General features: G+C 42.3%; 1 protein-coding gene across 3 annotated transcripts in view; it reads left to right on the forward strand.

Moving 5' to 3' along the window:
• Positions 1–14,208, forward strand: part of GLI2 (GLI family zinc finger 2) — a 190,862-nt gene that overhangs the window by 24,314 nt on the left and 152,340 nt on the right. Inside the window, exons 1-2 of one of the 3 annotated variants that reach the window (XM_032114617.1) lie at positions 6,659–6,668; positions 8,243–8,245. The exons of the other annotated variants lie outside the window; for them this stretch is intronic. The gene's annotated coding sequence lies outside the window, so the exon portion shown is untranslated. Of the gene's footprint in view, positions 1–6,658; positions 6,669–8,242; positions 8,246–14,208 lie in introns of those variants that run through there. 3 annotated transcript variants of the gene reach the window in all.

Here is a 14,208-nt window from a genome sequence, read left to right on the forward strand (position 1 = left end):
CCTCTGCTTTGGTTACTCCGTTTCCACATACATTTATTTAGCCACTGGCTGTTGTTCTTTTACCTTCGAAAAATCTGTTTTGATGCCCCTAAACATCGTCTTCTTTGTTATGCTAAGGCGGGAGATAGAGCGGCATGCCGAGAGAAAGATAAAAGCAGTGTTGTTTTATGGATCCTACGCAGTGTACTTTGCAGGAACTTTAAAAATAATTTGCACACTGCTCCTCAGTGGGATAAATGTTCTCTAAGACCATTTACAAAACACGAACAAAAGAATATTAACAAAGACGAGTAAGCACAGATTTCCTCATTTCGCAGGTGAAGAAACAAAGCTCTGTAAAACTTATTTGTTGATACAGGGCCTGCTCAGGGTTAAAAAGGGTGAGGCTCAGCCTGCAGGGCCGTCATGTCCATATGTGATAGTTGCAGTGAGATGGTGGTTTGGGGTGGCTGATTAGCAGTTTAGTCATTAGACTTTGCTTCGTATGTAACATGACATGTTGGAGATGCGTTTAGGTGACATGGATTTTCTATCACTGGGGTGTAAAGACAACCCAGAACCTCAGCTGCCCCTGCCAGATGCTGTAAGATTTTGTATTAGGGAACTTTATATTTTAAACAAAAAATTAAATTTTCTGGTTCTCAAAGACCAGAAGTTTCCTTGGGAACTTCAGCACTGCAGCCTGAAATGAAGCAAGTGGGCTGTTGTGCCAAGGGGGAGAAGGTCCCCAAAGGAGCAGCTCTGGGGAATGCCTGACTGGCCCTGGTACTATCCATGTGCATTTTTTGTTAAAACCAGTGATTAGTGATTTAAAAATAGTTACAATAAAGCTTGTGAGAAGAGGTTAATGCGCAGTAGTTAGAACTTTGCACATCTCCTCCTGACTGTGCTGTTCTCCAGCTGCTGCCTGGTAGCCTCTCTTTGGAGGCAGACGATTTTCAGACTCGCTGTACTCGGGGCAGTGCTCTTGGTCAGTGGCAGATTCACAGGAATGCCATCAGCATAGGACCTAGAGCCCACATGCTCTGTCTGGAAACCATCACGAGTCCACCAATGCAAATGCCTGCCTTTGAGAGGCTGAAAAACTGTCCAAGGGGCCTTGTGGAGCCACATGCATGGACTTTACTGGCCCCTCCACTGGCACCAGGATTCCCCAGTCTCTGCTACTTGTGAGAGAATGTATTTAGAATTTTTCCTCTGCAAGGTGTTGGTCAAAGGCAACTTAAACTGATCCAGCTGTTACAATCCTGTTTCCGTCTTTACCACTCTGGCACTCGTGTAGTCATACAATATACACATTCACATGCTGAAAACTGATCCTTTTTTTTTTTTTCCTTTTTAAATTCCTCCCAGAATCATGGTTTTTGGCAGGATCAGTTCCCTGAACTGATTGACACTGTGATTACATTTATGTGAGCACAGGAGAATGGGAGGGAAGATGGGGGCAGGCAGGACAATGGGTTCACAGCATCCCAGGATCAGTTTGGTGTAGGCTGTCTCCTTGGTTGCTGGAACAGGCTGCATCTGGGGTGTCTGGTGAAGCATAAAAGTGAAGATAATTTGTGCAGGAGAGTACAGCAAAAAAATCTGTTGATTGACCTCCCAAGCCAGTGGAGGTAATCCTGTACGTCAGCTACTACACAGCCTAAGTAATGCTGTCTCTTAGATTTTTTTATTTATTTATTTTTAATCAGTTGGTTTTACAGTGGTTTCACTCTACGTCATCCATGCTTAGTCTTGCTTCTGCAGTGTGATCCTGCTTATCAGTAACTGGGATTATTCTGCAGCTGGAGCTGAATCTCTCATTGAGCAGCTCCAGGAGCAGGGCTGGTCCCCAGAGGCTGGTCTGACCAGATGTACACCAAGAGTTTTGCAGCCTGCAAATGTCAGGCTGATGTTTTTTCCTTTTCTGACTGGACGTCTTTATGTCCTCATAGCTGTAGGTACAGCTGCCTTTTCTTCAACTGCCTACAGCATCAAGACAAAAATTACTTTGGCTTTCAGTGCTTCTGGCTGGGTTGCTATTCTCCCTACTCGTGTTTGCACGAGCATCCTGGGACACAGACTGACTGTCCTGGCCTAGCCTGTCTATGAGCAGCTCTCTGCATGCTCCTAGCTGTGCTTCAGTCATGTCTGCCAATGGGCTTGACAGTAAACTGGAATCATCTGTCTTGCAAATGGTCTTGCCTTTAATTAGAAAATCTTTAATGTCTTCAAAGTCACATGTGGGTGCCAGAGTTTGCAGCTCTGTAATGTAAGTTCCGTTGGCTTGCTGGTTTTAGGTGTAAAGTTTTAAAAAATAATCTCTTGAGCCTTGGGATAGCAGTATCCATTGAACCCTGCTAGCAGATTTTCATTAGTTAATTCTGGCCAAAAAAACACCCCCTCTAATTCATATTTTTCCACCAGTGAAACACTAAAAAAGGTTTTCAATTCATTTTCTCATCTTCATCCCCAATGGCCAGCAGACTATTTATTGTCACTGTCTTTGTACAAGTGCTAATGTGTTGTGTTGTGTTTTTCTGGTTTTGTCCTGTAGTTAGGTATCCTGAGCCTGTTTGTTCTGTGTCAAGCATTAGCTTGTTTTCTATTAATGACATGCTCTTCCTGGCTGCAGCTTTTTGTGGTCTGGCTGGTGCCACCAGGTGTTGTGTATATCGTGTGCTGGGTGGCACTGAGAGATCAGTATGTGACCCCAAACTGCAGCCCCTTTCTGATGAGAGGGCTCTGTGGGCATGCTGTGACTGGAGCCAGTGCAGAAACCATATAGGCTCCTTGGTGTACCCTCCCAGTCACTCTCATCCATGTCCATCCCGTGTTATGGGAACCTACCTTGCTTCAGGCTCTGAAGGAGCTGTGCCAAAGGGCAGGACCTTGGTCGAGTTCTTTACCAATAAAGCCCTTGAGCTTTTTTCCAGTTTTGTAGGAACTAGAAAAGCACAACCATGACTTAGCTCATGGGGTTGTGGAGGAGAGACATAGCCCAAGCCTAGATGGACCACAGGTCTCCTGTTTTCTTTTTCATTGCTATAAATTGTTCCTAAATATTATAGCATGAGGAAAGGATGCTGCTTCTTTCCAGAGACTAATATTCCCAACTTTGGAAAGCACTTTGTGGACAAAGCTTGTTGAGTTGTGCAGAGAAAACTATTAAAATTTATTAATGAAATAAAACAGCTTCATGAGAAGCAACACTTAGTGCTTTGTCTGTGAAGGAATCAGCCTTTTATGAAAGACTTTGTGTTCCCTGATTTATTTATTTATTTTTCCTTTGAATGAGCAAGATTGTTTAAAAAGGGTGGTGGGGAATGTCACTGGGGAAAAGCCCCCTCCTCTACTCACTCATCGATTCTTATAATATTAAAAAAATTAATTTAAATTGCCACTTTCCTCAAAATGAAGTGTAAAGCTTCCATAGTTCTGTTGTTTAATTTCCCAACTGGATATGAAATTAAGGAAATTGTAATTGTTTGACCTCTCGCATCAGGGAGTCTAGGTATTTTTTCGTCTGTTTCACCGGAGTACATCTATATGAGAATAATGGCTTCCCTAGAGGCTCCATTTCTCGTAAAATACAATCTAATGAATTAAAACATATCTCCTCTTCTTGGTGCTTTTTCACGCTGTGACCTGCCTTGGGTTTGAGTTCGGGGTGGCTCCTGTTGAATTGTCTGAAGGCTCTCAGCATACTTTCTCCTACTGAATTGTTCTTCCTGAAGTTTGCCCACTGATTACATCCCCTGGCTTGGGTCGGTTGTCTTTCTTACACGGTTCACTAATTTTTCCTCACTAAGCATTGCTAATGTGCCTTCCACGAACTTGCAGCTTTTTGAGCTTTGATACAGGAACCTTTCCGAATTCAGCAAAAACAACTAAAGAAGCAGGACTTTTTTTTTTCCCCTCCTTTCTTTGTGTCCTTTGTTACTGAAGAGGGCTGCAGATATTTAGCACCGTTTAAAGCCAGACAAAAAAATCCCTCTCATTTGGTGATTTCTCCAAAACACCAGTTGATTATTGTTGGCAAGGAGATCACACTGGAAAGGACTAGCTGTTCTGTGTGGTTTTGAGGCCAGAATACTGCTGGGATTGTCCCTGGTGGCTGGGTGGAGCTCGCTGGGTACCTGCCTGAGAGCCACAGCGTCCTCATGCAGCAGATGGACCTCTCTTGGAGGGAGGGAATAGATTGACACCAAAGAACAAAGCTATTCTTCCCCAAAAGGTAAAAACCAATACACTGAATATCACTGAGGAAGCAGCAAATACTGGTCTTGAGATCTCTGTGCTCTGTATGTCTGACCAGATGGATGCAAGATTTTTCAGGGGATTTAATATACTGTCTTTTAGAAAATAGCTGAGTATGTCAGAGTGTGAAGTAAGGGAAAATTCAATTCAAAACTGAAAAATGCATTCATTTTGAGGGCTCTTACAGAAATTTTTGTCCCAAAATCAGCACTGGGAGAGGTCGGAATGGAGGCTGAACTGACTTGCCATCTGAGTAAGTGTATTTTGCTCTTGAAGAGAGAAGGTGAGCAAACATCAACTTCACTGATCTATTTAGCTCTCAGTGATTGTAAGGATGAGTTCAACTGGATCCATAATCCCTTGCTTAGCTCTTATTTCCCAAACAGGCCACACAAGTGGCCTCATGCACACCCACAGCAGCTGGTAAAACAGCTCTGCTTGCGCAATGGAAGAAGTTGGCAGGAGAGGACTGTCAGGAAGGTTTTGCCAGGATTTCATGGCAGAGAGGTGATTTTGTCAATACCACACAAAAATTGGTCCAGATCCAGTTAGAAGTCAGGACCTACTCTGTCTCCTTTCAGGTATTAGAAGCTCTGATTTATGTAGTATATGCATCTCAGCTCTTAATATGTAAAAATCTTGGAATTTATTTCCCTTTCTTCAATCTCATTGCTGTAAAAGGAGAGGAACTTTTCAGCATGCCCCAAAGAAGAAAGTGACAAAAAGGCCGGCTGTGGTTCAGGGCAAACCCCTCCATCCCAGGCCGGCAGAGGAGGCTCCTGGCAGTGGGGTGACAGCCGGGGTGCTCCATGTGCTGCCAGACCGCAGCGGTGTGTGCGCCGAGCCGAGCAGCAGGATCAGAGCCCTGTCCGTGGCCCACAGGCAGCTGCGAGGCAGCAGCAGCAGCAGCCAGCTCGCTGCCAGCACGGCTCTGGCACCGCAGAGAATCGAGCCCTTTGTATCTAACCATCCAGACCTAATACACTGACATGGTCGTCATCAGATACAGTTGACACATGTTTAAAGGGTATATCTCGCTGCTTTGAACAAGTGGGAAAGTGTTCTTGGACTGCTTTGCTCTCCACATTTCTACGGAGTTTCCCACTGTCCATTTTCCATAGTTACTTACAGCAATTAACTGGAATCCGGGGCTGTGGCGGCTGCACGCATAGTCTCTCAAACCACACCTGTGGCTTTTTTGTGTCACATATAATTCATGACTGAGTGATGCTTCCTGCCTTGTCATCTTTAGTCCTGGATGAATGAATGGTGTAGCTAAATCAGCTTAGCGCCGAACTAAAGCGGTGGTTCATGTTTAGCTGTGGCTCTTACACAAGTCGTGCAGAAACTTATTTGTGTTGGTATGGCTGGGTGTTCACTGGAGGCTCCAGCTCTTTTGATATCGGATCCACTCACAGCTTGCGTGTCCTGCCTCAGCTTTATTTTCCCTTCCAGAGGCATAGATACTGCATGAATCATTGTGTCTTTGCAGAGGCTCCAATGGGCGAAGGTATTTGTGCTGAAACCTCACCAGGCTGTAATTAATCTGTAGACGAAAGGAAATGGTTTTGTGACAGCTAAATGAAGACCAAATAATGCGATGTGATGAAAGGTATGCTCAGCAGTCGGATTCAGGATCTGAAGTTATAAGCATTTAGCTTTATGGTGAGCTGAAAAGTGTTTGAAAAAAGAATTGCCTCAAGTCCCACTTAGCAGCAAACAAAAGCAGAGGAAAACCTGCATATAATTATATATCAATATGCAGAAAACTGAGCAGAGATTTAAAAAATTACACTGTATTATTCAGGGTATTTGAAAACATTTGGTAAACTTACACATAAACTATATGTGAGTGCTGTACACAGAAAGGCATGTGCTTTCTGCATTAGATCTGTGAGATCAGCATACATGCCAGTAAACAGTCTGTCTTTTCTTTGGGCCTTAGTTATGCTGAGATAGAAGACATCTGATAACCTTTACAAAAATATTGCAGACTTTTGTAAATTAGTCTGAGGGTTTTGTTTGTTTCTTTCCCCCTCCTCCCAGACTTGAAATGTTTTGCAGAAGGAAAGAAGTTGCTGATCATCTTGTTTGAAAGTTAAATATTTCTCCAGTGAAAAGTTTGGGGGTTATCTTTTATTTGTCTTTAAAAAAGGAAGTAATATTTTAAATTCATGTTTCAGCTTGTTCATCATCAGTTACACCTTTGATGCAGATTCTCTCACATTACTTCATGTGTAGCTGGGATTGGTTTTAGCAAAAAGGCACAATAGTAAATGTGGCAGCTCCCCTGTAGTTTGCTGACTGTGACCTGTGGAGTAAACACTCAGACTGGTTGATGCTGAACATTTCAAGCAGCAGCAGCAGTGAATCCTTAGCTAACTGTATGATCTTCCAAAGCATTGAGATTTCTCAACTCCACTTTTGTAGGATCACAGAATCCCAGAAATTTCCGGTGACAGAAAGCTGAGGGGGGCTCTCCATCCCCAGCTTCCAGCCCCAGTAGGGCCTGCCACCAACACTAGGTAAAATTGGTCATGGCTTGTCTAGTGGAGTCTTGCAAAGCTCTTTGAAAAGAGGTGCTTCAGCCTCTTGGGAGTGGCCTGGTCCAACACTGCTTGGCCTTCCTGGAGAAAACTTTTCTGAACACCCAGCCTGAACTCTCTAGGGAGTGTTACATCATTTGCCAGTACCAGAAAAGATTTGGCTTCATTAGAGTTATAACTGCAGACTCTTTTATTACATCATGTATACATGCTTATTTTCTCTTTTATAGGCTTTGATAATGAAACTGCAGTTAGACTGTCTGTATTTAAGATAAAGCGAGATTAGGATTACCAAATTTTAATGAAATCTTCATTTCACTATGGCTATATCATAACTATACCTTAGCAGCATTAAGACTGTGACAGTATTGTTATTAGGACTATGATTGTTATCATCACTATCTATCTCTATATTCAATAGGAACATACCATTTTAGGTTGCTATCCCTAATTTTGATAGCAAAAAGCAATGATTTTTATGACTGGGCAGAGTTGCATACTGGTAGGAGAATGAGTTTGATTCTGTTATGGCTTCAGCATCATCAACAAAATTATCAAGTACTGTAAATTTACATTATAATTATGATGTCAGAAGCAATATAACTTGGTTTTCAGGTTGACTGAGAATGTGCCCTGGGAATTTGGAGGAAATATATTTTTCTCATTTGGAAGCTGAATAAGTCCAAACAGAAGTATTTCAAGAATATATATGTAGTTCAATGATGTTATACTCAGCAAGTATTTTATAAATAGCTGAAGTTTTAAAGCCAGAGCATCTCATTTTTGATTCCCATTTTATTTCCTTGTCATAAATGAACTCAGGACTCTGCACCTGTTGTTTTTTTGCTTCAGTATGATTTGCATCCTATACACCTACAGCAATGCTCACTTTTCTCTGAGATGGGAATTACTCATTTAAGTAAGCAGGTTGTAGATAACTCGAATCTTGAGAAGTGAATGTTGAAGGAAAAGCTATGTTTTCAATAATTTGGTTAAGAATAGGACAGTATTTTCAAAAAGTATAAAGAATTGGCTGCTGGAATTTTAGGGACAGTCCAGAATACCCTGTATGTGCAGAGATGAGCCAGGTATCTTAACTCCCTCTGGCTGTGTAATTTCTTTAAAACATCTTGTAATGGACATCCAAAATCCTCCAGAAGTGAACAAAGGTGATGCCTGGGTCACTCGTTGTTAGAGAAGATAATCCAAAGCTGTACAGGACACTGGCTGCTTCTCCAAGTCACCTGAAGGGGACTATTCCTCCTCAAACCAAATCTTTGTACCTCTAGTGACTTAGAGCTTCAGAAGGGCTTCGTCTTCAAGATCTTTCTGGTTCTTCCTTAAGGAAGGCCCTTCTCAGTCCTGCCTTAGGGGTTTTCCAGGATGACTTTGAGGAGGTGGTGAAAGCAAAGGGCACAGTGGTGTGGAGAACGATGCCATCTCTCATATCACAGTGGGTATGTGAGTTCATCTGCTGTGATGGGAAGCAATAGCCCTTCCAGCAGCTGGTTTTGCTCCTGTTGTTGCTAGTGTCCAATGCCAGTCACCTGCTTTGGAAACAAATAGCACTCATTGGAGCTGGGCATCCTGGCTGTGCAGCAGCATGACTCTGTGGGTTTGCTTTCTTACCTTCATGCCTCTCTCCTCCCCTTCCCCCACAGTTTCTACTATGCTTTCTCTTGTAGGCGGCAATATAGGATCAGACTGCTTTTCATTTCCATCACTTTTCCCTGCTGTGACTGAATCTGTTGCAATTAAATTTTAATTGAGATGCACACTGCTTAAATAGACACAAGACAGCGACAGCTATCGCTAATTAATTTTCTTCCAAAATGACAACATTTAATAATTATATTCCTTGTCACTTACATTATTTATACAAGTTTAACTCTGGGAATTTTTTTAAAGACACGTCAGCTGTGAAAGTGCTTTATGGTGTTAATCTCCTGTAAGGCAATTGTGATTAACTTCAGAAGTGGAAGTATGTTTATGATGCATTTCCTAAAATAGTGTGTAGGTCTGCAAGTTTCAGGAAAGATTGAGGTATTTCTACAATAAGGTAGTAGTGTTTCTGGTTTCAGTATTCAAATCTAGAGAAGCCCTAATGGTAGTAGTTTGTGCTCCTGTATTATCTCTGAACTGATGATCTCTAGGCACTTTCTGCCTAGAATGAACAAGCTCACACCTTCTGCAGAGATCCCTCCCCAGTTTCTCACTTCACTTGGCCTAGCACAGAGCGATCATCTGCTGCCCCAGCTTGCAAGAGTCCTTGCCCTCTGCTACCTTGCTCTAAACCTGGGCAAAGAAAATGACCTTTTCGTATTTTAGTCTGAAGAATCCATCACTGGTTGCTGTCAGACAGGGTGTTGGATGAGTGGGACCATTTGTCTGTTGCAGTGTGACAGTCCTTAGGCAGTGCTGTGCCGATTTGGGGATTCTGTCTGTGTTTGAATACATCGTTGCTGCATCATGGCATGACTTCGGTGTTTGCAGAGAGGTGCATCATCAACCTCCAAACTTCAAATATTCACAAAACAGGTAAAAATTTCTTGGGACAGCAGTGAGGAGAATTATTCCAGCCTCTCCTGTGGGGATGTATGGTCGTAATGTTCCCTCTGCAGAACAAAGGAGCTGGCTATTGAAGGTGAGATGCAACAGCCCTGGGGTTTTACTGGCAGATCAGGAAACTTTGGGAATGACTAAAGAGTCTGAGAGTGTTTTTTTTTTCTCAGTGAGGATCCTGTCTAGGGTGAAAGTTTAAGCTGGAAGCTGCAGCAGAGGGATTTTCTGGGTCAGAGAAATAAACATGGGAGGGCAGGGCAGGTTAGACTTGGATCTCTCGGAGGGCCCAAGACCAGTAAAAGTCAAAACTAGATGTGAAAAGTGACTGCAAGTACCTGGGTGTGCATATTTTCTCTACTAGCATAGAGTAACTCTTTAGATATCTTCACACCTTTCTGGTCACTAGCAAAGTAAAGCTGCTCTGGGAACAGAACTCTGGGAAACTTTGTGTTTGCATTTATTAAGGATGTTGGGGATTAGTACTGATGCTGCAGAGCAGAATGAGCTGGATGATGCAACCCCATTCCAGGAAGGCTCAAGAGAGAAGTTTTCCAAGGATGGCAGGAAAAGCAATTGTACTGTGTGCTGCTGTGATCAGAGGAGGCTAAGATGGTGTGGATCTAGAGGGCTGATCAACTGGACATTTATAATGACTCAGCCAAAGGAAATTTGATTATATGTGTTAAATGTGTGTGTAATGAATCTCTTTTGTTGAACATTTGGGACTGTCATAATTATTACATAATTTCAGCATTTTTTTGATGTTATTTTGATTCATTTTATAGTGGATATATAGAAAAATATCCAAAATCATTTTCCTCTGTATTAAGATGGGTTTGAATGAAAAGTTGTCTGGTCATCTGTCTATCCTCATGTACTGTCACAGCAGCCAAATTGCATTACAAAAGCTTTTCATTGTCACTTCACTTTATTTTCCCCTCATCCTTGACAATAGCAAAAGAGACTGGGCAATATTTAGTGCTATTTTGGTGTCTGTTTGGTTTCTTGTGCAGTGTTGCACAATGGCAGGGGTAGGTAAGCCAGGAAACTGCATTGAGGATTTCTTAGAAGCAATGGAACATTTTTGCACCTTTTTTTTATCACATCTCTCAGTAGGCTGTGGTTTCCTACTCTCTTCTTAAACAGGTACTGCAGTTAATTTATTTTGTGCTTATTGGTAATACAGTCACAATACTTGTCAGAGACACAGGTCTTGGTGGCACAGTGAGGTGGGACGACAGTGTGTTCCTTCCAAGTGGGCCTGTTCTGGGAGCTGAGGTCTGCTCCGTTGCACCTGAAGGAACAGGAATCATTTATTCCTCTAACAGATAGATCTCTTCCTATGTGTGTTTTCCCTGAAGTTATTTACACACGATGTTTGCTTTGAGGTCTCGCCTGCTCTGTAATTTGCATGTGGTGCTGGAGTTGCTGACGGTTCGTTCCTTTGGTTGCCGATTCTCACGGTCTGAAACAGGCCTTTAGCTGCCAGGGCCCTTGGGTGGCTGGGGGGGCTGGAACCCAAAAGGCCACAGGTTTGGTAAAAGCTGTAAGTTCTCTGCATGACACACAGTATGAGTGGTTGTGTCCTGGTCCCAGCCAAAGGGCCGGGCAGCAGCCACGTGACCTTGGGGCTGTGTTGTATCATTGCACTGCTCAGCAAAAGGGAAGGCCTAAGCATTAAGGAATGTTCACAGCTACCAGTCCTGTGTTCTGAAAATCTCAGTGGACTGCAGCCATGAAAAGCCAGCCCAGCACGTGCTTCAGGTCTGTTTCTCTGAAGTCATCTGCCTGAACATATTCTCTAAATAAAGACCAGTCTTTGGTTGCGAGAGTGGTAAGGAAAGACATCTACTGTTTTCTCAGCATGCCACTAATGTTTGGGGTATGTCCAACAACTTTTGTTGTCAGAAGATACATCTTCTCTGGGTTTTTCCAATTAACATTTATAAACATTTATTGGCAATAAACCTATGAAACTGAGTTTGCAGTGAAGATAATGGCTCCAAAACATAAAGTATGTTGAGCTGTCTCACTTATAATACATGAAAGGCTGGGAAATGCCCAAGAGGACAAAGTGGTACCAGATGTTGGGTAGCTATGGATATGGTTTAGAGACAAAAAGTTGTGTGGTCATCTATAGCTGATGATAGGTCCTCCATCCTTGTGCCTTCAGTTCTATGAAGGTTTGGACTCCAAAGGATGACTGTAGAGATGGGAAAGAATAAATGTTTAATTGCTTCAGTGGAGAAAAAGCTAACTGGCTTTTCAGTTAAGTGCTAGGTTATGACAGCAATTAAAATGCATACTTGAAGAGGTTTTTCAGTATTTCTAGTGTATAATTTTGAATGTCAAGATTCCATGACACTGTGTGTTGTGCAGAGAGCAAGTGGATATAAGTATAATCTTTCTTCTGGTGAGGGAAAAGCAAGTTATGATAAATGAGTTATGCAAGTGATTATTCCCTTACAGGAGGAAAAATAGAGTTAACTGTGGAACCATAGTACTTGTAAAAACAGAGCAGGTGTGTTCACTAGTTCCTGATTTTCTGAGGGGATCTGGTTCTTAACTTGGAGACCTGTAAAAAAACAGAAGGCAGCCCAAGTTAGTAGTTTCAGTGGTGAAAACTAGTTATGAATGAGACTGGGAGTGGGCAGATATGACCAAACCCACCCAAAGAACACATATTTAGGCCCTGATGGAAGCAAGTGCATATGCATTTGCTGAAGTCTTCCTGAAGCCAATGAGATTGAAAGCATAGTGTGGTAGGCTTTGATAGGCTTTGAAAGAGGAGACAATGGCTGAGGCAAAACAAAAGAGCATGCCATCAAAGGATGTAAAGCAAAGTGACAGGAAAAAAGTGACAAGCTAGGAAAATGTTCTTTGTTCCCACATTCTGAATGGCTGTGAAATCAGCTTTGTGCTCATTAGAGCCAATGTAAAGGAACTTGCTGTAAATGAAAATGAATGGCTTAGAGGCTGGTGTTTTGAGTTCAGATGTGTAGGTGAGTGGCAGGAAGCTCAAGGAAGAGCCAAACTCTGAGACACTGCAGAAGGAAGAAGCAGGAGTCAGAGGTGGCCTAGAGGTAAAATCTTACAGTGGGGTTGGAGGCATCTGAGGACCACCCCAGGTTTCAAACTTGGATAACAAACAAGATGCTATCCACTTCTACAGCATTTGGCATCCTTTGCTACCTTCTAACCACGATCAGACTGCTATGAGAGATATTTGAGAGACAGATTGAAGTTTCTGTGTGGTTGGAAGGAATTAGGTCCAAACTAGGTCAATCTGAGAGTAAAATGTAGGTAAGATTTAGTGGAGAGAAAGCCCGGAGGCAACTGGGCTTTGAATACAGCATAGCTGTGAACAAGAAGGAAGATTGAATGAGTTATAGACACAAGTGGGATTTTGGGTTTAAGAGAGAGGCAGACCAAGGCAGACCAGGGAAAAGAGCAGAAAAAAGAGAGAAAGAGCAAGGAGAGCAAGAAAAGTGGCTGTGACATGGTTTAGGATGGTTGTGGAGGAGTGAGGTAATTAGAGAAAAGAGTAGAAACTTTAGGAAGAGGGAGGGAATTGTAGACAGGAGGTGAAAGAGTTATCTTGTTTTGACTGCTTTCTCGAGGAGGAACTCTAAAAGCCTGCATGCAGAAAAAAGATATGGACATAGAATATAATTATCATGTGCATTGATATACGACAGAAATAATGTACAGCAACTGCAAAGTAAATTGTAATTGTTTCAGTAAATAGTTATATATTACTTATAACTGGTTTAGTTATAACTAAACAATAACTATAACTAAAACTAGATATATGTGTGTGCAGACACACATGCTTCTATAAAAGAGTTCTGTCCCGAAGAATTAATATGAATCCTTTGCATTTTGTCTTAAATTAGAAAGTAGCAAGGAACAAAAGCAAATGAGGAGGCAGTATTTACAGAATCTTCTCAGGCTTGCCTTAATGATTTGGGTCTTATGTAATGAAACAGAATCTTTTTTGTGTCTGGTGGTCACATCAGTCACTGGGCTCTGAAGTCTGGTATAGCCTCTGAAAATCTATGGGGACTCAACAAGAGCAAATGCAGTTTCCATTGCTCAGCCCCTGGCCTGGCTACCACCAAACACAGTTCTTGCGCTTCACTTGCTTCCGCTGTGCAGTCGTGTACGCACAACGTGGTTCCCGAACCTTTCCTCTGAGCCATAGCAACCTGCTGACATTTACTAAAAGTTCACTGCTGGTCTGTGTTTTGTTCCAGTAAGTTTTGGGGACATGAGATATTCCGGCTCATCAGCCCAGCTTGTTTTGTATGTGTAGCAGACACTGCAGGGCTGCAGAGGACCCGACCTCCTTGTATTTCCAGTCTTCTTTAGGTTGTGGAGACTCCACTACTGAGGTTGAGAAGGGAGGTTTTACCCTTAGCTTTTCTAACAAGAGAATGAAATAAATTACAATGTTGTTTCTTTCTTTTTTTTGATGCTGGCAGCTGCTTACCAGATCAAGAAACAAAGTGAGTTCTTACAGGCTACAAAGTGAAGATTGCATGATATTCTGTTGGTGAACGGTTTTATAATCTGTCTCAGTCATCAAAATACTTGTAGGACAGTAGACATAACTGCGTAGTGAAGGAATGTATATTCTGCAACATTGCCATTGGCAGGACATAAACACCTGTCCTAAGTCCTTATCACAAAAGAAAAAAATCGAGAAGTTGGAAGGTAGAAATTAGTTTGGTTGTCAGCAGAGACATACATGCTAAAATTTAATCCTTTTAAATGCAGATGTTTTGATCTGTGAAGGTATGGCAAACCAACCATTAATAATACCCTGATACATAGGTGCACAGAGGATCAAGGTGCT

Source organism: Corvus moneduloides, chromosome 7, assembly GCF_009650955.1.
Source record: "Corvus moneduloides isolate bCorMon1 chromosome 7, bCorMon1.pri, whole genome shotgun sequence".
Lineage (NCBI taxonomy): Eukaryota > Metazoa > Chordata > Aves > Passeriformes > Corvidae > Corvus > Corvus moneduloides.